The sequence below is a fragment of the Salvelinus fontinalis genome, chromosome 5 (assembly GCF_029448725.1).
Source record: "Salvelinus fontinalis isolate EN_2023a chromosome 5, ASM2944872v1, whole genome shotgun sequence".
Classification (NCBI taxonomy): Eukaryota; Metazoa; Chordata; class Actinopteri; order Salmoniformes; family Salmonidae; genus Salvelinus; species Salvelinus fontinalis.
This window is the reverse complement of record NC_074669.1, coordinates 24987604-25014368: the sequence shown is the minus strand read 5'-3', so window position 1 is coordinate 25014368 and position 26765 is coordinate 24987604. Positions and strand designations below refer to the sequence as shown.

The 26765-nt window shown below is 45.2% G+C and overlaps 1 protein-coding gene across 6 annotated transcripts in view; it reads left to right on the top strand.

The window, feature by feature from the left end:
• LOC129855371 (palladin-like) overlaps nt 1-26765 on the top strand; it is a 117033-nt gene that overhangs the window by 60222 nt on the left and 30046 nt on the right. The gene's annotated exons all lie outside the window — the stretch shown is intronic.

Genomic DNA, 26765 nt, shown 5'->3' with positions numbered 1-26765 from the left:
TGTGTTTGTGTGCCAGAGATGGGCTGGCTGGCAGCTGCTTTGTGGCTCAAAACGGATCTGTCTGTATGGCTTCTGTTCTGTTGGATGGCACCTATTGTCTTTGTATGACTCCTGTGTGCACGCCCAGGACCCCTGCTCTGTCTGTATGGCCTCCCTGTAGCCGCCCTGTGTGTATTATAGTGTAGGCAGTGGGTATGATGTCTGTGATGTTACAGGGCTGTAGAGCTTTGATAGTCTTTGTATGGCTTTTGTATGTTTTTATTTGGGGTGGCAGGTAGCCTAGCGGTTAGAGCGTTGGGCCAGTAATCGAAAGGTTGCTGGATCGTATCCCAGAGCTGACAAGGTAAAAAATCTGTCGTTCTGCCCCTGAACAAGGCAGTTAATCTACCGTTCCCCGGTAGGCGCCATTGTAAATAAGAATTTGTTCTTAATTGACTTGCCTAGTTAAATAAAGGTAAAAAAATTGGGACTGGCTTGCTGTGGCAATGGTCATCAACATGTTTTAAATGCAACAGTTGGGAAATGGATGAAGATAATACAAACTTTTAGGATTTATATAATCCATCAGATATTGACTGAATTAAAAGTTCAGTGGCTTCACTTATCAATATTGAGTAGAAACTATTCAAAATGCTACCACATAGACAAAAGTGTGATTTAACAAGGGTCATATGCACACCGGTAGGAGATCACCATTGATAAATACCAACTGTTGTTCAAAACCAAACAAATAAAAACATTTCAGAGATGGAAATAGAGGTGCTAGTGTCAGAGAGTGAGTACAACCAAAAGGTTTTATTTGGCTCGCTCAGTTGAAGCTACAAAGAGAGGACCATTAGGACAATGAAGTTGCTTTAGCAATGGAAATATACTTCACATGAGTAGACAACGCTCACCATTAAGCCGTCCATCCTCAGAACTCTCTTGTAGGCGTATAGGCTAACATTGTTGCAATCACATTCAGCAGCGTCTTTTCCCCATCACATAACCTATCACCTGCACATAAAGAATGGAAACCTTTTCTGTTCAATATAGTTTAAATCGTTTTGCGATGGTGATTTTATGGCGATGTGGGTGCAGTCTATTGGTCCGTTCGTATTTGGGAACCCAATGATGGCATCATGGCAAAGAAACACCTCTTGACATCAACCTGTTGTACAATGGTGTATAGAAATTGTAAGTGTTACTGTTAATTTTGCTGATGATTGCATCCCAGACATTGGCTCATCGAGGGCTGTGAGATGCCGATTGACAAACTCCCGCTGAAAAGTGCCCGTTGCCAAGAACCCAAGGGTGGATAGCACTTGGATTTGCACAGGAATGGCACGTGTTTGCCTTTTTAAAGTAGGTCTTAAATCCTCGCAAAAATCCTATGAGACAGTTTTTTGGGGAAACGATATCTGATGAGCCAATCGGTACTATCTGCAGAAAATGTCCCACCTGTCTCTAAAAACGTGCTCTCTGCGAAATACAGCATTTGCCAAATTTTCCAAAAGAGCAAGATCAGCCATCTCTCATTCGATTTCTCATTATGTCAGTATTTTATAGTATTTCGACAATGGTTTCACTTTCACACGTACCTCTCATTTAGCAAATTACTGTACTTTATATAATAATATGATTATTATTGTAACAAATGCACTGATGTGGTCAAATTAAATAGCATGTCAAGATATGTTGCATGAAATCACAATGGAAATACAATGAAATTGAAAAATTATTTCATTATAACTCACAATTTCACACATTTTCAATATATATTTCCCCCATTCTACCCTTGACAAGCAGTTCCCTTATTCCACCACCTTGAACTCTGCATACGCATGGTCATGGCTGTGCGCACACTCTCAAGCAAACATTCATATTGATAAATCTCACATCGGCTGATGTAAAAAGGGCTTTAGAAATAGATTTGATTGAATTTGATTTGAAATGATTCCACGCATGGTTTACGCACAAATGTGTGCATAAGCATGATTGATAAATGAGGCCCCAGGGATTTTGGTGGGTATTCAATTTATTGTCAAATGTAAAAAAGAAAATCATACAATGCACTCATAAACTCAGCCAAAATTGAAATGTCCCTTTTTCAGGACCCTGTCTTTCAAAGATAATTCGTAAAAATCCAAATAACTTCAGATGTTTCCCATGCTTGTTCAATGAACCATGAACAATTAATGAACATGCACCTGTAAAACGGTCGTTAAGACACTAACAGCTTACAGACGGTAGGCAATTAAGGTCACAGTTATGAAAATTTAGGACACTAAAGAGGCCTTTCTAGTGACTCTGAAAAACACCAAAAGAAAGATGCCCAGGGTCCCTGCTCATCTGCGTGCCTTAGGCACCCTGCAAGGAGGCATGAGGACTGCAGATGTGGCCAGGGCAATAAATTGCAATGTCCATACTGTGAGACGCCTAAGACAGCGCTACAGGGACACAGAACAGACAGCTGATCGTCCTCGCAGTGGCAGACCACATGTAACAACATCTGCACAGGATCGGTACATCTGAACATCACACCTGCGGGACAGGTACAGGATGGCAACAACTGCCCGAGTTACACCAGGAACGCACAATCCCTCTATCAGTGCTCAGACTGTCCGCAATAGGCTGAGAGAGGCTGGACTGAGGGCTTGTAGGCCTGTTGTAAGGCAAGTCCTCACCAGACATCACCGGCAACAACGTCGCTTATGGGCACAAACCCACCACCGCTGGACCAGACAGGACTGGCAAAAAGTGCTCTTCACTGACGAGTCACGGTTTTGTCTCACCAGGGGTGATGGTCGGATTCGCGTTTATCGTCGAAGGAATGTGCGTTACACCGAGGCCTGTACTCTGGTGCGGGATCGATTTGGAGGTGGAGGGTCTGTCACAGCATCATCGGACTGAGCTTGTTGTCATTGCAGGCAATCTCAACGCTGTGCGTTACAGGGAAGACATCCTCCTCCCTCATGTGGTACCCTTCCTGCAGGCTCATCCTGACATGACCCTCCAGCATGACAATGCCACCAGCCATACTGCTCGTTCTGTGCGTGATTTCCTGCAAGACAGGAATGTCAGTGCTCTGCCATGGCCAGCGAAGAGCCCGGATCTCAATCCCATTGAGCTTGTCTGGGACCTGTTGGATCGGAGGGTGAGGGCTAGGGCCATTCCCCCCAGAAATGTCTGGGAACTTGCAGGTGCCTTGGTGGAAGAGTGGGGTAACATCTCACAGCAAGAACTGGCAAATCTGGTGCAGTCCATGAGGAGGAGATGCACTGCAATACTTAATGCAGGTGGTGGCCACACCAGATACTGACTGTTACTTTTGATTTTGACCTCACCCCCCTTTGTTCAGGGACACATTATTCAATTTCTGTTAGTCACATGTCTGTGGAACTTGTTCAGTTTATTTCTCAGTTGTTGAATCTTGTTATGTTCATACAAATATTTACACGTTAAGTTTGCTGAAAATAAACACAGTTGACAGTGAGAGCACGTTTCATTTTTTGTTGAATTTATATACATTTTCTCACTGTATCAGGTATTTATTTGTTAAAAGAAAGAAAATGATATGTGCCTCATTTGCATACATATACCAGGCTGGAAACACCAAACACAGGCTCTGTCCACACTTCCAGCATTTACCTGCACTGCATACCTCAACAAGCATGTCAATAGTGTAGCAATATTGAGGTTAATCATATTGATGCTACACAGGAAACGAAAGCCAATTGTTACTTACCTTATTCATGTGCTGGTTGACAACATGCCTAGTAAAGTTTGCTTAATTATATACCTTTGTCTGGTGTGACTACAACACAAAGCATATTGAAACATGGTGGCAGCGGTACTTAAAAGAACCTGGATCTCATCAATGTAAATGAACAATACATCCCAGGCAGCAGTTTGGAAAAGTGCCGCGTTTACAAGCTAGTCATCGTGCCGAACGCCAACGTTAGCTGGCTATCGTGAGTGACTCTATGCTAAAAGCTAGCTGGCTATTGGATACAAGCAGATTTGTGAGTAGCTAACATTCCATTCTACAAATAAATCGCCATGGAAAATGTACTGAAACCTCCGGGAAAAATAGACTTTGATGATTGTAATTTAGCACTGACCTGGAAAAGATGTAAAGAGGAATTCAATGTGTACATGGCTCATACAATGGGAGAAAAACCTGATGACTACAAAGTGAAGCTACTGTATTATCTCATTTGGGAAAAAGGCAGAGAGATTTGTGAGACCCTCTGACTCAGAGAGCGGTGAGGATGTTCTCTGCATCACACTCAGAGAGCATCACCGTGGTGCAGGAGAAAACCACAGACCCCAATGCAGCTATCTTTATAACCATGCTGGTCAACAAAAAAAGTCAGTCAGATTTCAGCTAGATTGTGGTGCTAGTTGTAATGTTATCCCTGCAAACCTCACAAAATCCAGTCACTTAGAGCCCTGCAGTCAGGTATTGGTGATGTATAACAAGAGCACTCTGACGCCACTGGGGAAGTGCACACTTATAGTGATCAATCCACGCAATAAGAAAACCTACCGAGTTGAGTTCATCGTAGTCAACAAGAATGTGCACAGGCCCATTCTAGGCAGTAAGGCTATCCAGGCAATGGATTTGATTACTGTGCAGCACCACAACATTCTGGCCATCGAGAAAACAACAGGATCCTGGACTAAAGAGCAAATTAAACAGGACTACTCTGATGTATTCCAGGGAGATGGATGCTTCCCCGACAAACTGAAGCTGGAAGTGGATGAGCGAGTGGAGCCCGTCCAGCTGCCAAAGAGAAGAGTGCCAGTAGCACTATATAAACCACTCAAAGAGGAGCTCAGTGGTCTAGAGACAAGAAGGATGATACAAGCAGTTGAAAAAAGCACAGATTGGATCAGCAGCCTGATCTTAGTGATGAAACCGTCTGGGTAACTAAGAGTGTGTCTTGATCCAAAACCTCTCAACAATGTGCTCAAGAGGAGCCATTACCCACTTCCCACTATTGAAGACATGCTGCCAGATCTGAACAGAGCACGCGTGTTCTCTGTTTGTGATGTAAAAAACAGATTTTGGCATGTGGAACTGGAGGAGGAATCCAGCTATCTCACCGCGTTCTCTACACCCATGTGACGCTACAGGTGGCTGCACATGCCAATGGGAATCAGTCCAGCCCCAGAGATCTTTCAGAGGAAGTTGAACCAGGTAATGTAAGGTCTTCCAGGAGTCAAAATCATTGCATATGACATCCTGATTGTGGGAGAAGGAGGCAACAATGAAGCGGCGACTCTGGACCATGACAAAAACCGGAGAATGCTCCTGGACAGATGCAGGAAGCTCAATATCAAGCTGAATCCGGAGAAGCTGCAGCTCAGGCTGAAGGAAGTGCCTTACATTGGCCACCTGCTAACATCAGAGGGGTTGGAAGTGGACCCAGGAAAAGTGACAGCCATCAGACAGATGCCTAGGCCTACAGATGTGCAGATGTGCAGCGCTTCCTGGGCATGGTCAAATACCTAGCCATGTTCTGCAGCCACACCACGGAGCTCTGCGAGCCACTGCAACAGCTAACACACAAGGACTCACTGTGGGAGTGGTCAGAGAGACATGAGCAGGCTTTCAATAAAATCAGGGATACCATTGCACAGACCCCTGTGCTGAAATACTACAACCCAACACAGCAGCGTGTACTACAGTGTGATGCTTCAAAGAGGGATTAGGAGCAGCCTTGATGCAGAGAGGACAACCAATAGCATACGCCAGCAGAGCCCTGACAGAGACTGAAAAAGGGTATGCACAGATAGAGAAGGAGCTGCTTGCAGTGGTGCTTGGCATTGAGAGGTTCCACCAACTCACATATGGACGAATTGTGGAAGTGCAGTCAGATCACACGCCTCTAGAGAGCATCATGACAAAGCTTCTCCTCAGCGCACCAAAAAGACTACAATGCATGCTCATGAGACTCCAAAACTACTAGGTTGGTCTCCGATACGTTCCTGGAAAGCATGTGGTGCTGGCCGACACCCTGAGCAGGGCGAACCTCACAGAACAAGACAACAGAGGCCCTGTGTAGGTCGAAGTGGAATCAATCAATATGATACACTACCTCCCTGTGTCAAGCGAGAGACTAAAGGCCATCCAGAGAGCCACTGAGCTGGACCGGGCGCTCCAGACACTGAAAAATGTGATCCTGAAGTGAAAGGACATGTATCTTCAGAGGTGAGCAAGTCGTTGTGCCTACTGCCCTCAGGTAGGAGAAAATGCAGAGAATCCATTCCTCACACATAGGAATCGAGGAATGTCTGAGAAGAGCTCACGAGTGTGTCTACTGGCCGGGCATGAATGCACAGCTGAGAACATACATGTCTGTAAGGTTCTGCTTTTCTTTTCTTAGTCAACCTTGTGTTATTTTTCTTTGTGTTCTTGAACGTAGCCCTGTTTCTTTGTGCTCTGGAACGTAGCCCTGTCTTTCATTTTTGGTCATTGATATCACCTGTGTTGGTTCTCACCTGGTCTCATCAGCTCCCTATTTAGTTCAGTTCTTTCTGTTTGTATGGTTGTGAGGTATTGTTTGTTTTTGACTGCCTACCTGTGTTTGACCATTGCCTGCCTGTGACCACGATTCATGCCTTCTGCAAAGTCTTAATAAACATCTGCCGTGGTCTGCGCGTGAATCTACATCTTTTTCTCACAGAGTATTCGTTACAATGACACAATGTAGCACCTGCACTGCATGGCGTGTGAAGCGGCAGAAAGAGACGCTGAGGCCACACGAAGCATCAAAGCATCCCTGGGGAAAAATAGGGACTGACCTGTTCCAGTTCAACAACAGAGACTACATGGTCACAGTTGATTATCTCTCCAACTTCTGGGAAGTGGACCATTTGGAGAACACACAGTCGAAAACGGTCATTCGAAAACTGAAGACACACTTTGTACCCTGTGGGATACCTGACATCCTTTACTCAGACAATGGTCCCTAGTACTCTTCAGATGAGTTCCGAAGTTTCAGCAAGGCTTGGGCCGTTACACACAAAACATAGTCTCCAGGATACCCACAAAGTACTGGGAAAGTGGAATCGGCAGTGAAAACAGCCAAAAGACTGATGGCAAAAGCAAAGAGAGCTGGTGCTGACCAATACCTGGCCATGCTGGATCACAGAAATACCCCGTCACAATGAACAGACAGCAGCCCTGCAATAGTGCTCATGGGAAGACGTACAAAGACACTACTTATAATGAGCGAAAATCCTGGGACTGGTGATGGCAAACTGTCAGCCGGGGAAGTTCAAAGAAAGACAGCAGAGACAGGCAAAGTACTATGACACCTCTGCTAAGGATCTCACAGAGCTGCAACGAGATGACAGGGTGAGAGTTCAGCTACTCACAGGACAGAAACAGTAGTGGCAGAGGGCCACAGTAGTCAGACCTGTGGAGCAAAGGTCCTACGAGGTGAAGACAGACAGGTCTTCAGGAGGAACAGGCGACACCTGAGGAAGAGCAGAGAAATAGAGAAGGATTTCCCCACTGTTGAAGAGCCTGGCACAGCGCCAGTAAACAGAGCACCGGCTGACGCCCAGCAGGGTGCTGAACACAACCTAGAGGTGAACGCTGCACCTCAACAAGAAGATCCTAACATCTCAGGTCAAGCACCTCCTGATGTAATCAACATTCCCCACACAAGGTCTGGTAGGGCCATCCGAAGACCTATACACCTGAAAGACTGTGTGAAGGTAAAACGAATAATAATGTAATGGACAATCAGAGACATTAAACAAACATTCAGTTCACATTCCAGTTTATTGCAGACATGGACTACAAGCCAAAGTTAGGTAGAGTCTGCTTTTGTTGTAAAAAAAAAAAAAGAGAACATGTAGCAATATTGATGTTACTCATATTGATGTTACACAGGAAGTGGAAGCCAATTGTTACTTACCTTATTCATGTGCTGGTTGACAACATGCCTAGTAAAGTTTGCTTAATTATATATCTTTGTCTGTCGCGACTACAACACAAAGCATCTTGAAACAAATAGCAGGATAAAATTGGATTAAAAGTCAACACGCCTGGCTCTAGATTACACCTATCTACACATACTTTACATTGTTTGTGAGATCAGACATAAAATCACTATAATCAGAGTGTTCATTTTCAGGAGTTGCTTTCATTTCAGCACATCTAATTTGTAAACATTTCTGTTTACAAAAACTGTATTAAATTCAAACTTTTTTCAATTCCACCAAAAATCAACACACATCAAAATAAAGTTATCTTTCTTGTGACGTAAATGTCGAGACGGTGCGTTAAATCCCAGACGAAGGTAAAACAACGTATTCCATTGAGCCCATTTCAGCCATTACCGGGGTGTGTTTGACAGGCCATTAAACAATTCCGCGGTCGTAACATTAACGGGGGAAAACAACAGACAAGAGTATAAAAGAAGTCTTAGGAGTCAAGTGAAAGCAGTTAATCCAGAGAGATTGAAGTGGATTTTGCAACCCTCAAACACAGGAAGTGGATGGCTGAAAAAGCCCGCTCCACAGGTAGGCGGGGCATGCGTGCTGCTACTTGCTGTTGCTCAGTCAGGTCTGTCTATAGACGGAATTGTATGAAGCTTCTGATCTTGGCTCTTTTGATTTAGTGGTTCAGGCATGATATATGTCTTGTGCATTAGTGAGGAGGGACGTTATAGTCGCGATGCGGTCTGAGACTGACGTATTTGTGACGTGGCCTAAGACTGGGCGCATGTGAAGCATGAATGTTATGTAGGGCTCATGCTTTGTCCATCGCATGTGCATTGTTACGTTGAGTTTCTGAATCAACCTTTTGGATGCCTGTCTGTGTGTAACACTTGCTAAATGTTGACGTTGTCCTCTATACTTCCAGAGCGGCGGGTATAGAGGAGGAGACCGAAACTGACAGGTAAACAACAGAAAGGTTGGTCTGGGTCTGGTCTGGGTGAGGCTCTCAGGGAGTGATGTGAACGGAGCCCTGTTGTTTGAGTAATGCTGGGATCAGAACGACGTGTTGGCACATTTACATTGTTTTGCTATATTTCGCGCTGTGTCCCGGATTGAGTTTCTGCAAATAGCAGGATCAACGTAAAGCTGCTTCCTTGATTGAGTTTTTCCATAGTAATGACATGGACAAGCTGCCTAAAACAATCACCCCCCCCCCCCCCCCCCCCCCCACTGTGAAGCGTGCGGCGGGACAGTGTACTGCATTGTGCCGTACTGAAGGTTAGATCCCTCTCTGTCCCCTGGTGACCTGTAGAAGTGTTGGCTGACAAACTAAAGCCTTAGGCACCGGCCACTCTTGATCTTTAACCTCTGACCTCACGGCAGGGGTCACCGCCTCTCATTTGTTCTCCTGCACACGTTCCTGTTACCTTTTAAAGTTTTTTCCATGGTCTTTAAACGGCCTGCTGTTGCACAATGTTGAAGCGGTGGTTCTACAGTATCTGTCTGTTGCCTTTGAAAAGGGATCCTGCTGTGGGACTTTTACTGCCGCTGGTGTAAAAGGCAGATTTTATATTGGCTGGATTTGATTTGAGGACTCCAATGTAACTTTAATTGAGTTTGCGATTGAGTCGTTTTGCTAAATTGCCGTGAATCCAATGGGGACTGAATGGAAACTATGACCCTACTGTCTTGGCTGTACATCTCTCTATGTGAAACGAAACTCTATCATGCATTGGCTCTCATTTCACTGCAGCCAATAAGGTGTCTGGGTGTCTGTTTTGACTAATGTCATAACAGGTGTCTGTTTTGACTGATGCTTTCAATAGACCGGACCAACGACGATTACAGTCTCGTTCTGCTTCAACGGCTCTATTGTATTCAGAGGGAAGAAATGTGTTTTAGTGATGGCCTAAGAGGACGTACAGTACTGTTGCATCCATGCATCTCAACCATTACATTGGCCTACACCTGTTATTAATGCATCACATTGCCTTGACCTCTTAGCTATGGATCTGTGGGACGGTACCTTGATTAGTAGTGTTACTGAAAGTGCTCCTGTCGACGCTATCTCAGAACTGCATTAACAGAGCTGGGCTGTGGAGAGGAAGTGGCTGTATGACTTGGCAGGCTAAGGTGACCGCAGGAGACCTGATCTGGGAAAACACGCCTGCTGTCTGTCTGCACTGTGACTGTTCTTTACTGGAGGAAGAGGGAGTTGGGTCATTCATTCAGTCAGTCAGTGTGTGGTTCTGATGGCTGATGTTACTGGTGTTGCCAGACCTGGTGGAAGAATCAGAGGAAGCTCTTAGGGGAGAGGCCCCAGGTTGGCTGTTGGGATCGGAACATTGGCCTAGTGTTGAAAGAGGGAGGGAGAGGGGGGATAGAGAGAGAGAGAGAGACTAAATCACACAAAAACAACACTAGACACTATGGAACACAAAGCTTTTACTATCTCGTCCTGGAATAAACAAGGTCTGAGGTCATCTGCCTTTGGCCTAAATAGCAGGAACCCAGACTTTTTTAAGAAATTGGAAATACAGACATTGTCATCCTACAAGAAACGTGGTATAAAGGAGACAACCCCACTTTTTTCCCTCTAGGTTACAGAGAGCTGGTAGTCCCATCCACCAAACTACCAGGTGAAACAGGGAGGAGACTCAGGGTATATGCTAATTTGGTATGGAGCAGACCTAACCCACTCTATTCAATTAGTCAAAACAGGAACATTTTACATCTGGCTAGAAATTAATAAGGAAATGATCACAACATAAACGAATCCTCCTGTGTGCTACCTATATCCCCCCACTAGAATCCCCATACTTTACCAATGACAGCTTCTCCATCCTAGAGGGGAGATCAACAATTTCCAGGCCCAGGGACATGTACTAGTCTGTGGCGACCTAAATGCCAGAACTAGACAAGAACCTGACACCCTCAGCACACAGGGGGACAAACACCTACCTGGAGGTGACAACATTCCCTCCCCCAGCTGCCCCCCTAGACACAACTGCGACAACATAACCAACAAAAATGGTCATAACTCCTGCAGCTCTGTCGGTAGGCTTTGAGGGGACTCCTATGGTAGGTACACCTATAGCTCATCTCTTGGCAGTAGTACTGTAGACTACTTTATCACAGACCTCAACCCAGAGTTCACAGTCAGTCCACTGACACTCCTATCAAATCCTAGCAAAATCACACTCTACTTGAACAGTATGCTCAATCATGAGGCATCAAAGCCAAAGGATTTGAATAATATTAATATTAAGAAATGCTATAGATGAAAGTAAAGTAGTGTGGAAATCTACCAAAAAACAATTAGGCAACAACAAATTCAATCACTTCTAGACAATTTCCTGGACAAAATGTTTTTACTGTAATAGTGAAGGTGTAAACTTAGCAGTAGAAAACCTAAACAGTATATTTGACCTCTCCCTATTAAAACTATAAATGTCAAGCAGACACCCTAAGAAAATGAACAACAATGACAAATGGTTTGATGAAGAATGCAAAAACCTAAGAAAGAAATTGAGAAACCTATCCAACCAAAAACATAGAGACCCAGAAAACCTGAGCCTATGCCTCCACTATGGTGAATCACTAAAACAATACAGAAATACACTACGGAAAAAGAAGGAACAGCACGTCAGAAATCAGATCAAATACAAATCTTAGAATCAACTATTAAAGACTACCAGAACCCACTGGATTCTCCAATTACCTTGAATGAGCTATAGGACAAAATAAAAATCCTCCAACCCAAAAAGACCTGTGGTGTTGATGGTATCCTCAATGAAATGATCAAATATACAGACAACTTCCAACTGGCTATTCTAAAACGCTAATAACTACCATGGGATATGCGTCAACAGAAAACTTGGGGAAATCCTCTGCATTATCATTAACAGCAGACTCGTACATTTCCTCAGTGAAAACAATGTACTGAGCAAATGTCAAATTGTATTTTTACCAAATTATCGTACGACAGACTACGTCTTCACCCTGCACACCCTAATTGACAAACAAACAAACCAAAACAAAGGCAAAGTCTTCTCATGCTTTGTTGATTTCAAAAAAGCCTTCGACTCAATTAGGCATGAGGGCCAGCTATACAAATTGATGGAAAGTGGTGTTGGGGGAAAAACATACAACATTATAAAATCCATAAAATCCATGCAGTTAAAATAGGCAAAAAACACACACATTTCTTCCTACAGGGCCTTGGGTTGAGACAGGGAGGCAGCCTAAGTCCCACCCTCGTCAACATATATATCAACAAATTGGCGAGGGCACTAGAAAAGTCTGCAGCTCCTGGCCTCACCCTACTAGAATCTGAAGTCAAATGTCTACTGTTTGCTGATGATCTGGTGCTTCTGTCACCAACCAAGGAGGGCCTACAGCAGCACCTAGATATTCTGCACAGATTCACACCTGGGCCCTGACAGTAAATCTCAGTAAGACCAAAATAATGGTGTTCCAAAAAAGGTCCAGTCGCCAGGAACACAAATACAAATTCCATCTAGACACCGTTGCCCTAGAGCACAACAAAAACTATACATACCTTGGCCTAAACATCAGCGCCACAGGTAACTTCCACAAAGCTGTGAACGATCTGAGAGACAAGGCAAGAAGGGCATTCTATGCCATCAAAAGGAACATAGAATTTGACATACCAATTAAGATCTGGCTAAAAATACTTGAATCAGTTATAGAACACATTGCCCTTTATGGTTGTGAGGTCTGGGGTCCGCTCACCAACCAAGAATTCGCAAAATGGGACAAACACAAAATTGAGACTGCATGCAGAATTCTGCAAAAATATCATCTGTGTACAACGTAGAACACCAAATAATGCATGCAGAGCAGAATTAGGCCGATACCCGCTAATCATCAAAATCCAGAAAAGAGCCGTTAAATTCTACAACCACTTAAAGGGAAGTGATTCCCAAACCTTACACAACAAAGCCATCACCTACAGAGAAATTAACCTGTAGGAGAGTCCCCTAAGCAGGCTGGTCCTGGGGCTCTGTTCACAAACATAAACAGACCCCACAGAGCCCCAGGACAGCAACACAATTAGACCCAACCAAATCATGAGAAAACAAAAAGATAATTACTTGACTCATTGAAAATAATTAACAAAAAAACTAAGCAAACTTGAATGCTATTTGGCCCTAAACAGAGAGTACACAGGGGCAGAATACAGAATACCTGACCACTGTGACTGACCAAAACTTAAGGAAAGCTTTGACTATGTACAGACTCAGTGAGCATAGCCTTGCTATTGAGAAGGCTGCTGTAGGCAGACCTGGATCTCAAGAGAAGTAAGGCTATTTGCACACTGCCCACAAAATGAGGTAGAAATTGAGCTGCACTTCCTAAACTCCTGCGCAATGTATGGCCATGTTAGATTTTGTGACCTGATAGGTGACCTGATAGGAGCTGCACTCCTATCTACTGGGTGAAATACCACAGTGTGCCATCACATCAGCAAGATTTGTGACCTGTTGCCACAAGAAAAGGTCAACCAGTGAAGAACAAACAACATTGTAAATACAACCCTTATTTATGCTTATTTATTTTCCCTTTTGTACTTTAACCATTGGTACATTGTTACAACACTATATATTGTCATAATCTGACATTTGAAATGTCTTTATTCTTTTGGAACTTCTGTGAGTGTAATGTTTACTGTTAATTTTTATTGTTTATTTCACCTCTGTATATTATCTACTTCACTTTCTTTGGCAATGTTAACATGTGTTTCCCATGCTAATAAAGCCGAGAGAGAGAGAGACGGTTTTTGGTCTTAAGGGCTTGCGGCGGTGTATAAGGGTATGTATTAAGGTGTAAATGTTGGGTATGTAGCTATGCCATGAGGCAGGTCATAAATCACTTAGCTGGGAGCTATGATATCAGTTTGAGGTACCTGGGCTGCAATTTTATAGAGAGTCTGTATGCTCAGTCCTGGTTTATGGTTCAGACTCACCAGGGGTCTAAAGGGACACACGTGACCATGTATAAAGCCACACACACACGCACTGGACTGATCTGGAAGTTGTCAATCTGCTCTCTGTGTGTGTGTGTGTGTGTGTGTGTGTGTGTGTGTGTGTGTGTGTGTGTGTGTGTGTGTGTGTGTGTGTGTGTGTGTGTGTGTGTGTGTGTGTGTGTGTGTGTGTGTGTCGCATGTGTACTGTACATTGTGACGGATGGAGGATGAGTGGTATTGGTGTCTAGTATCAACTTTCTAGTATTAATACATGCTACGGTGTGAAATTTCACATGACCTGTTTTGCATTTGCTATGGATTATGTCACCTCCTTGCTAGTAAGAGCTAAAAACACTGTGTGGGAGAGGCATTCAGACAGTCAGTTAGTGGAGCTGTTGTCCCACATTTTCCCTGACATTCCGTGTGGCACATCTTCAATTTCTTAACTCCCGTGCTGTCGATTACTGTCAACATTGACTATTTTCACATGCCAACAAAGTCTACAAAAGATAATGACACAGTATGTATTTGTACAGAAACACCAAGGACATTCTTTTCAAGCGGCAGCCTCTGAAGGGAAAGTCCAAACCCATGTCATGTGAGGTTTTCCAGGAGAGGATCATAGCGAAGAGTCAAGTGAATGAGGCAGTGAGGTGTGACTGTGCTACTGACTGTGATCACGGTCGCACAGCATTAGATTATGGGTTGGGATATAATCTGTGGGTGGGCGTCGTCAAACACACAGGCAGCAATTATCCTGCAAACATTTGATATCTTAATCACTGTTTCATAAGACAGGGAATCAGAACCTGACAGTTGAAATGGTTATCTTGCACGTATCCATTTTAGAAACGACCTTCTTTTCATCTTCCGCTGAGCCCTCGCTGGCAAACCCTCTGTGAGAATCTCCACCTGGCTCCATCTTCCTGATTGCTCCAGATTATGTGAGGATTACAGATCGCGAAAAGCAGAGGAGTCAAGCGCAGATCAGCAGTTTACACAACCTCAACTTTGCCTTGTCATAACCCGCTCACAATCTAAACTTCAAAACATGACATGACAAAACCATTAACCTTCACAACGCAGTCCTTGATTGGGGACTACTTGAAATGTGGTTGAGTTCTGGTTCAAGTTGAGTTCCTTCTGGTGAGTTGAAAAACAGGCTGTTGATCATGAGATCGTGATGTGGCAAAGTGGGCCTGTCGTCACGGTGACGAGGAAGTGATGCTGTGGTGCCTCTCAGATCCCCTGCAGGGTTAGGGTGAGAGGGTCATCGTGTTCAGACAGCTGTGTTAATCCTCACTGTTCCAGACTGATCTGTCACAGCCTCCACCCTGAGAGACCTACCACAAGCACACTGAGTCACAATGAGAGAGAGAGAGGGAGAGAGAGAGAGAGTATTTGGTTTTGTAAACAGCTGAAATCACAGAACAATACAAAGTCATGTTCTGTCCTTTTGTGTCCAGGGAGCAGGAAGTGAAAGGTGTCGGCTCTGCTGGAGCCACATGGCAGACAGAGTACAACAATTATCGTTTAGGGTTCAGAGGTCAAAGGTGACTATTATGTGTTAAAATGCTGCTAGTAAATAGCTGCGTATGGGGTCACAACCTCACCATGTGGTAACCCTCCCCCTCATGGCTTCGGGGAACTCCCATTCCTGACTAAAATGTGTGTCACGCACACACACTGGGATAACAATCCCAAACATGCAGGAGCTTAGAACAACAGCCTGCTTGGCTGTAGGTGACACCATGTGTGTATGTGTGTTAAGCCTGCAGAGTGGTAGAGATGAGGAAGCTACTAATCCCCTTTCATTTGCTATATATTGCTTATGAACTGACCCAGTACCATTCAAACCCATGCCGGCTGCATAATTGTCATACCACAGAGATTAAATGATTGTGGCCCACTCCTCAACCTTTTTAACGCTATCTGAGGTCATCATCGTCAGGGTAACAGTGGATAACTGGAACAAACTGAAGGCCACGCTCGACCCGTTTGGTTACAAACCGTTCTTCCCCGGCGCTATTTCTCACTCACACAAATACACAAATACACACATACACACATACACACACACACAAATACACACATACACAAATACACACATACACATAAACTGTTTACAGAGGTGCCTGGATACTGTTTGTTGTTGTGTGCTCAAGAGTTCATCTCAGATTGGATTTTGATGCTTTGGAATGTTCATTACTTCTCCAACCGTGCTTATACAGTATACTTAAACAACATGTTTAATATACATATGTGGTATTGTTGAAGCTACGGTTCGTGCCTGTCAAAGTCAGAGCTTTGTGTTGATCTTGCGACCTCTTGCGTTCGGAGTTGTGTCTGTGTGCCGTATTGCTCTTTGTCTTGTATCTTTGGTTGTGTTGCATTCAGGGTCGTGTTTTGTGGGACCGTACTGCTCTATGGTTGTGGTTGTGTTGCATTCAGGGTCGTGTTTTGTGGGACCGTACTGCTCTATGGTTGTGTTGCATTCAGGGTCGTGTTTGTGGGACCGTACTGCTCTATGGTTGTGGTTGTGTTACATTCAGGGTCGTGTTTGTGGGACCGTACTGCTCTATGGTTGTGGTTGTGTTGCATTCAGGGTCGTGTTTGTGGGACCGTACTGCTCTGTGGTTGTGTTGCATTCAGGGTCGTGTTTGTGGGACCGTACTGCTCTATGGTTGTGGTTGTGTTACATTCAGGGTCGTGTTTGTGGGACCGTACTGCTCTGTGGTTGTGTTGCATTCAGGGTCGTGTTTGTGGGACCGTACTGCTCTATGGTTGTGGTTGTGTTACATTCAGGGTCGTGTTTGTGGGACCGTACTGCTCTATGGTTGTGGTTGTGTTACATTCAGGGTCGTGTTTGTGGGACCGTACTGCTCTATGGTTATGGTTGTGTTACATTCAGGGTCGTGTTTGTGGGACCGTACTACTCTATGGTTGTGGTTGTGTTGCATTCAGGGTCGTGTTTGTGGGACCGTACTGCTCTATGGTTGTGGTTGTGTTACATTCAGGGTCGTGTTTGTGGGACCGTACTGCTCTATGGTTGTGTTGCATTCAGGGTCGTGTTTTGTGGGACCGTACTGCTCTATGGTTGTGTTACATTCAGGGTCGTGTTTGTGGGACCGTACTGCTCTGTGGTTGTGTTGCATTCAGGGTCGTGTTTGTGGGACCGTACTGCTCTATGGTTGTGTTGCATTCAGGGTCGTGTTTGTGGGACCGTACTGCTCTGTGGTTGTGTTGCATTCAGGGTTGTGTTTGTGGGACCGTACTGCTCTATGGTTGTGTTGCATTCAGGGTCGTGTTTGTGGGACCGTACTGCTCTGTGGTTGTGTTGCATTCAGGGTCGTGTTTGTGGGACTGTACTGCTCTGTGGTTGTGTTGCATTCAGGGTCGTGTTTGTGGGACCGTACTGCTCTATGGTTGTGTTGCATTCAGGGTCGTGTTTGTGGGACCGTACTGCTCTATGGTTGTGTTGCATTCAGGGTCGTGTTTGTGGGACCGTACTGCTCTATGGTTGTGTTGCATTCAGGGTCGTGTTTGTGGGACCGTACTGCTCTATGGTTGTGTTGCATTCAGGGTCGTGTTTGTGGGACCGTACTGCTCTATGGTTGTGGTTGTGTTGCATTCAGGGTCGTGTTTGTGGGACCGTACTGCTCTATGGTTGTGGTTGTGTTACATTCAGGGTCCTGTTTGTGGGACCGTACTGCTCTGTGGTTGTGTTACATTCAGGGTCGTGTTTGTGGGACCGTACTGCTCTGTGATTGTGTTACATTCAGGGTCATGTTTGTGGGACCGTACTGCTCTATGGTTGTGGTTGTGTTACATTCAGGGTCGTGTTTGTGGGACCGTACTGCTCTATGGTTGTGTTGCATTCAGGGTCGTGTTTGTGGGACCGTACTGCTCTATGATTGTGTTACATTCAGGGTCGTGTTTGTGGGACCGTACTGCTCTGTGATTGTGTTACATTCAGGGTCGTGTTTGTGGGACCGTACTGCTCTATGGTTGTGTTGCATTCAGGGTCGTGTTTGTGGGACCGTACTGCTCTATGGTTGTGGTTGTGTTACATTCAGGGTCGTGTTTGTGGGACTGTACTGCTCTATGGTTGTGTTGCATTCAGGGTCGTGTTTGTGGGACTGTACTGCTCTATGGTTGTGGTTGTGTTACATTCAGGGTCTTGTTTGTGGGACTGTACTGCTCTATGGTTGTGTTGCATTCAGGGTCGTGTTTGTGGGACCGTACTGCTCAATGGTTGTGTTACATTCAGGGTCGTGTTTGTGGGACTGTACTGCTCTATGGTTGTGTTGCATTCAGGGTCGTGTTTGTGGGACCATACTGCTCTATGGTTGTGGTTGTGTTACATTCAGGGTCGTGTTTGTGGGACCATACTGCTCTATGGTTGTGGTTGTGTTACATTCAGGGTCGTGTTTGTGGGACCATACTGCTCTATGGTTGTGGTTGTGTTGCATTCAGGGTCGTGTTTGTGGGACCGTACTGCTCTATGGTTGTGGTTGTGTTACATTCAGGGTCGTGTTTGTGGGACCGTACTGCTCTGTGGTTGTGTAACATTCAGGGTCGTGTTTGTGGGACTGTACTGCTCTATGGTTGTGTTACATTCATGGTCGTGTTTGTGGGACCATACTGCTCTATGGTTGTGGTTGTGTTACATTCAGGGTCATGTTTGTGGGACTGTACTGCTCTATGGTTGTGTTACATTCAGGGTCGTGTTTGTGGGACCATACTGCTCTATGGTTGTGGTTGTGTTACATTCAGGGTCGTGTTTGTGGGACCATACTGCTCTATGGTTGTGGTTGTGTTACAGTCAGGGTCGTGTTTGTGGGACCGTACTGCTCTATGGTTGTGGTTGTGTTACATTCAGGGTCGTGTTTGTGGAACCGTACTGCTCTATGGTTGTGGTTGTGTTACATTCAGGGTCGTGTTTGTGGGACCATACTGCTCTATGGTTGTGTTACATTCAGGGTCGTGTTTGTGGGACCGTACTGCTCTATGGTTGTGGTTGCGTTCAGGGTCGTGTTTGTGGGACCGTACTGCTCTATGGTTGTGGTTGTGTTACATTCAAGGTCATGTTTGTGGGACTGTACTGCTCTATGGTTGTGTTGCATTCAGGGTCGTGTTTGTGGGACCGTACTGCTCTATGGTTGTGGTTGTGTTACATTCAGGGTCGTGTTTGTGGGACTGTACTGCTCTATGGTTGTGTTGCATTCAGGGTCGTGTTTGTGGGACCGTACTGCTCTATGGTTGTGTTACATTCAGGGTCGTGTTTGTGGGACTGTACTGCTCTATGGTTGTGTTGCATTCAGGGTCGTGTTTGTGGGACCATACTGCTTTATGGTTGTGGTTGTGTTACATTCAGGGTCGTGTTTGTGGGACCATACTGCTCTATGGTTGTGGTTGTGTTACATTCAGGGTCGTGTTTGTGGGACCGTACTGCTCTATGGTTGTGGTTGTGTTACATTCAGGGTCGTGTTTGTGGGACCGTACTGCTCTATGGTTGTGGTTGTGTTACATCCAGAGTCGTGTTTGTGGGACCGTACTGCTCTATGGTTGTGTTGCATTCAGGGTCGTGTTTGTGGGACTGTACTGCTCTATGGTTGTGTTACATTCAGGGTCATGTTTGTGGGACCATACTGCTCTATGGTTATGGTTGTGTTACATTCAGGGTCGTGTTTGTGGGACCGTACTGCTCTATGGGTGTGGTTGTGTTGCATTCAGGGTCGTGTTTGTGGGACTGTACTGCTCTATGGTTGTGTTACATTCAGGGTCATGTTTGTGGGACCATACTGCTCTATGGTTATGGTTGTGTTACATTCAGGGTCGTGTTTGTGGGACCGTACTGCTCTATGGGTGTGGTTGTGTTGCATTCAGGGTCGTGTTTGTGGGACTGTACTGCTCTATGGTTGTGTTACATTCAGGGTCTTGTTTGTGGGACCATACTGCTCTATGGTTATGGTTGTGTTACATTCAGGGTCCTGTTTGTGGGACCGTACTGCTCTATGGTTGTGTTGCATTCAGGGTCGTGTTTTGTGGGACCGTACTGCTCTATGGTTGTGTTACATTCAGGGTCGTGTTTGTGGGACCGTACTGCTCTGTGGTTGTGTTGCATTCAGGGTCGTGTTTGTGGGACCGTACTGCTCTATGGTTGTGTTGCATTCAGGGTCGTGTTTGTGGGACCGTACTGCTCTGTGGTTGTGTTGCATTCAGGGTTGTGTTTGTGGGACCGTACTGCTCTATGGTTGTGTTGCATTCAGGGTTGTGTTTGTGGGACCGTACTGCTCTATGGTTGTGGTTGTGTTGCATTCAGGGTCGTGTTTGTGGGACTGTACTGCTCTATGGTTGTGTTACATTCAGGGTCTTGTTTGTGGGACCATACTGCTATATGGTTATGGTTGTGTTACATTCAGGGTCGTGTTTGTGGGACCATACTGCTCTATGGTTATGGTTGTGTTACATTCAGGGTCGTGTTTGTGGGACCATACTGCTCTATGGTTGTGGTTGTGTTACATTCAGGGTCGTGTTTGTGGGACCATACTGCTCTATGGTTGTGGTTGTGTTACATTCATGGTCGTGTTTGTGGGACCATACTGCTCTATGGTTGTGGTTGTGTTACATTCAGGGTCGTGTTTGTGGGACCGTACTGCTCTATGGTTGTGGTTGTGTTGCGTTTAGAGCCTTGTTGCGCTGGCTGCCGGGCTTTGTCACATATCTGTGCTGTGACTCAGAGCTGTACTCACAGCAGAGGCCTTGTGTTTATGAGGTGTAACTCATTAACTCTCTAATGGTGTATTAGCAATCACTTTCTTGTAGAGGCTTTGTGTGTGGTTTTATGGAAAGCTGGGAAACATGTACGTTAAAGAGACACATATGGAACTGAGTTTATACACAGAATACTCTGTTTCTTCATTATCAGCTACCTGGCAAGCTCAGGACAGTCCTGACGTTCATTTGCAACTTGAGGTATTTCATTAAAGTCATGCCAGTGTTGTTAAAAAACCCAAAGTGAGAATGTTGTTTATCAGCTCTCTGAGTGGTTACATTTGTTGCTCTAAATGTGAACCTGGAGTGTGAATGGGTGTCTACAAAAAGAACTAGCCAGAGAAAGAGAGTTTTCTTGAAAGATAAAGAATGAGGAAAAGTAGAGGATACTAAGTATAGAAAGCAGGGAGGCAGATCGTTCCTCAACAACCCCCAGACTTCCCCTGAGGTGGGCAGTCCTTAAAAGGACATGGCGAGCAGCAGGATTGGCTGAAAAAGCTGTGGCTTGACACTGGATTGGCCGGTCTATGAAAAGCTAACTGACATTTACTCCTGAGGTGCTGACGTGTTGCACCCTCTACAACCACTGTGATTATTATTATTTGACCCTGCTGGTCATCTATGAACGTTTGAACATCTTGGCTATGTACTGTTATAATCTCCACCCGGCACAGCCAGAAGAGGACTGGCCACCCCTCAGAGCCTGGTTCCTCTCTAGGTTTCTTCCTAGGTTCCTGCCTTTCTAGGGAGTTGTTCCCCACCACCGTGCTGCTACATCTGCATTGCTTGCTGTTTGGGGTTTGAGGCTGGGTTTCTGTACAGCACTTTGTGACATCGGCTGATGTAGAAAGGGCTTTATAAATACATTTGATTGATTGATTTGTTAGAGCTGGCCTTTACAATACAGCAGGGGCATGGAAGAAAGGGATAAGGGTGAGCAGAGAGAGAGAGAGCGAGAGAGAGTGGTGAGATGGAGAGACAGTGGAGAGAGAGGAGAGATAGAGGAGAGCGATAGAGTGGTGATAGAGAGCGAGAGAGTGGTGAGAGAGGGTGCTGAGAGAGAGAGAGAGATAGAGAGAGTGGGGGTGAGAGAGTGGTGAGAGAGTGGGGGTGAGATAGAGGGGTGTGAGAGAGAGTGGGAGTGAGAGAGAGGGGTGTGTGAGAGAGTGGGGGTGAGAGAGAGGGTGGGGGTGAGAGAGAGGGTATGAGAGAGAGTGGGGGTGAGAGAGAGGGGTATGAGAGAGAGTGAGAGCAGATGAGCTCCCGCATTTTTCAGCATGTTTTTATAAAAAGAGATTGAGAGTTAGATAAACTTGGATTTTTCGGGAAGGACATATACAGGATACTACCCTCCACAACATAACCTTCCCTCCAAATCAAAACTCCAAACCTGCAACCTGATTTTGGACAAAATTACATGGAAGGATTCCTACTACCAAAGATTCTTATTTCCAAACTACTGTACAGCAAATGCTCTGACAAACAAACAACAGAAACCTGAAAACACCATCCAACCTGGGACTGAGTGAGTAATGTTTAGTCTGAAGCTACTTTTAAAGCCAAGAAGAAAAATACATTACAATGATATATTTACTTCATAAGGACTGAATGATAAGTTAAGGCTACCAAACTTGCTAGGACAAAACAGATCTGACTGCAACGTCAATTAGCACTGAGGTGTGAAGTGAGAAGTGTCAAAGCCATTGAGCGCAACAATGGCAGGAGAGTTTCACAGCCTACCCCACCCAAATGCAGAGGCCTTTGAAGCCCCCTCCCGCTGTTCAGAGGTCATTACAATACAGTTCCTTCTGGATGTAAAAAAATGAGAAGGTGCGAAAGAGTACAAAAATAAGCTCCTTATGGAAAATCAAGAGACACTTTTTGCTGACTATTTGAAAAATGGGAACATAAGCAACTTAATCTTCCACACAGACCATCCCCTGGCATGGCACAGTGCTATATTAACACATTACCCCTCTGTTAAAAGGGGGGGGGGGGGGGGGGGGGTAGCGATGGGTGGAAACTCAGGATACTAGAGGATGAGGACTCAATGTCAACCTGTACAAGTCTGGAACAGTAATGGTACAGGACGACCCCAGACCGTTTCAGCTGGACTTTCACATAATCAAAGAGAGAGCTCAGCAGGATAAGCTCTCACTTGAGAAAGATACCCCCACCCCGAGCGTGTCAGACCCGACATCTTCATTATACAACCCCACAGACGAGCAACCCCAAGCGGAAAGTCAACCTCCCAGTACTACTCCCTCATTGAAATGAAGGATAAGGCAGGTGGAGTTGGAACTGCAGGTGAACACACTCCAGACAGCACACAACATAGTCCAGCTCAACAATACCTCCCTCAACCAGAGCTGAGGGTGGAGAGAGACATATCTCGACTCTGGACTGTGGTGAGACAACATCAACAGGAGAGGATCAGAGTGCTGGAGTAGAAGGTGAGAACAATGAAGTGTGACAGAGAACAACCCATTAGATAGCTGGCCACCCCCGCAGAGAAGCCAGCAGAACAGCCCACCTCACACTGACCAAAGTCTCGACACCACAGCAGAACAGCCCACCCCAGACCCTGACCATAGCCTCGACATCACAGCAGGACAGACAAATGAAGAACCCTAAGCACAGGGGATCCCACCCCCTCTGAACACCCCCCCTATCAGCCACCCTGATAGCCCTCCTGACAACCCCCACACACCCACTGAGGACATACACAAGACACAGATTGTGCTTCTTATGGACTCAAACAGGAAATATATACAAGAAAATTTACTTTTTCCCAAACACAATGTCTAAACTCTGGTGTCCAAACACCCAGCGCGTCCTAAACCTTCTGTCTGATGACCAACTAAGGTCACCCAGCCACATAACAATACACACAGGCACAAACGAGCTGAGAACACAGCAGGAAAGGGTGACCACAGCACTCAAGGGAGTGATTGAAAAAGCTTCTTCTACTTTCCCCAACACACAAGTGGTTATCTACACTCTGCTACCACGCAAATACTGCCACCCTGCTACCATACACAAGGTAAACGCAAGTATTTCCTGTGACTGTGCCTCAAAACCAAATGTCTACCTGACCCACCACTCCAACCTGGACTTGAACAGCCTTTACGACCAGGTCCACCTCTACAAGGCAGTAGTGCACACCTTCGCCCAGACCCTAAAGGACAACGCCCTCAACTGCAGCTCCAACACCTCACACAGGAGCAACAGATCAACAGACACCCCGCCCAGTCTAGAGAGACACTCTCCCACCCGCCCCCCCCCCCCGTACCTACACAGAGAAGACCTACATCCACACCACAGCACCACTAGCCACTAGCCACGTCCACACCCCCACCCCAACCAATCAACACCCCCCCAAGTCAACCATGCCCACACCCCATTTAGGCCCACTCAGATTTGACCTATGCCCCTCCTGCCCACCCCATGCCCCCCATTCCCGCAAAGAAGCCCTCAACATGAAAGTCACACATATACGCCCAGGCCGTGAGCAGGCAAACAGGCCCAACCCCCACTCTTACACTAGCCCAAGGCAATGACATGTACCAGATGCTCAGCAGGCTCTGCTCACACAGCAGGCTCTGCTCGCCAAACCACACGACTAACAACATTGGACTCTTTATGGGACACAAAACCTTCACTATCTCATCCTGGAATATCCAAGGCCTGGGGTCACCTGCCTTTGGCCTAAAGAGCAGGGACCTGGACTTCACCAAAGAAATCAGAAATACAGACATTGTCATCCTACAAGAAACAGGGCATAGATGAGATGGACCCACTGGTTGCCCTCTAGGTTACAGAGAGCTGGTAGTCCCATCCACCAAACTATCAGGTGTGAAACAGGGAAGGGACTCAGGGGGTATGCTAATTTAGTATAGAGCAGACCTAACCCACTCTATTAAATTAATCAAAACAGGAACATTTTACATTTGGCAAAAAAATCAAAAGGAAATTATCTTAACAGAGAAAAATGTCCTGTGTGCTACCTATATCCCCCCACTAGAATCCCCATACTTTAATGAAGACAGCTTCTCCATCCTGGAGGGGGAAATCAATAATTTCCAGGCCCAGGGACCTGTACTAGTCTGTGGCCAGAACTGGACAAGAACCTGATACCCTCAGCACACAAGGGGACAAACACCTACCTGCCCAGCATTCCCTCCCCTATATGCCCCCCTAGGCACAACTACAACAACATAACAAAAACTCCTGCAGCTCTGTGGCACGCTGGGTATGTACATAGTCAATGGTAGGCTTTGAGGGGACTCCTATGGTAGGTACACCTATAGCTCATCTCTCGGCAGTAGTACTGAAGACTACTTTATCACTGACCTCAACCCAGAGTCTCTCAGGGAGTTCACAGTCAGCCCACTGACACCCCTATCAGATCACAGAAAAATCACAGTCTACTTGAACAGAGCAGTACTCAATCATGAGGCATCAAAGCCAAAGGGTCTGAATAATATCAAGAAATGCTATAGAAGGAAGGAAAGTAGTGTGGAAACCTACCAAAAAACAATTAGGCTTTGAAAAACAATCAAATTCAATCCCTTTTAGACAACTTCCTGGACAAAACGTTTCACTGTAGTAGTGAAGGTGTAAACGTGGCAGTAGAAAACCTAAACAGTATATTTGACCTCTCAGCTTCCCTATCAAATCTAAAAATATTTAACATAAAACGGAAGAAAATGAACAACAATGACAAATGTTTTGATGAAGAATGCAAACACCTAAGAAAGAAATTGAGAAACCTATCCAACCAAAAACATAGAGACCCAGAAAACCTGAGTCTTCGCCCTCACTATGGTGAATCACTAAAACAATACAGAAATACACTACGGAAAAAGAAGGAACAGAAATCAGCTCAATGTAATTGCAGAATCCATAAACTCTAACACTTCTGGGAAAATTGGAAAACAATAAACAAACAACAACACAAAGAGTTGTCGATCCAAAACAGAGATGTATGGGTAAACCACTTCTCCAATCTTTTTGGCCCTATAACAAAGAACAAAAACATATACATGATCAAATAAAAATCTTAGAATCAACTATTAAGACTACCAGAACCCACTGGATTCTGGTAGTCAAATAATGCATGCAGAGCAGAATTAGGTCGATACACGCTAATTGTCAAAATCCAGAAAAGAGACGTTCAATTCTACAACCACCTAAAAGGAAGGGATTCCCAAACCTTCCATAACAAAGCCATCACCTACAGAGAGATGAACCTGTAGAAGAGTCCCCTAAGCAGGCTGGTCCTGGGGCTCTGTTCACAAACATAAACAGACCCCACAGAGCCCCAGGAAAGCAACACAATTAGACCCAACCAAATCATGAGAAAACAAAAATATAACTACTTGACACATTGGAAAGAATTAACAAAAAATACAGAGCAAACTAGAATTCTATTTGGCCCTAAACAGAGAGTACACAGTGGCAGAATACCTGACCACTGTGACAGAGCCAAACTTAAGGAAAGCTTTGACTATGTACAGACTCAGTGAGCATAGCCTTGGTATTGAAAGAGGCCGCCGTAGGCAGACCTGGCTCTCAAGAGAAGACAGGCTAAGTGCACACTGCCCACAAAATGAGGTGGAAACTGAGCTGCACTTCCTAACCTCCTGCCAAATGTATGACCATTTTAGAGACACATATTTCCCTCAGATTACACAGACCCACAAATTTGAAAGCAAACCCAACAGTGTGCCATCACAGCAGCAAGATTTGTGACCTGTTGCCACAAGAAAAGGGCAACCAGTGAAGAACAAACACCATTGTAAATACAACCCACATGAATGTTTATTAATTTTCCCTTTAACATTTGAAATTTCTTTATTCTTTTGGAACTTTAGTTCCAATGTGTAATGTTATGTTTACTGTTAATTTGTATTGATTATTTCACTTTTGTTTATTATTTACTTCACTTGCTTTGGCAATGTTATATGTTTCCCATTTCAATAAAGCTCTTAAATTGAATTGAAATTGAATTGAGACAGAGAGAGTGGTGAGAGAGAGTGGTGAGAGAGAGAGAGAG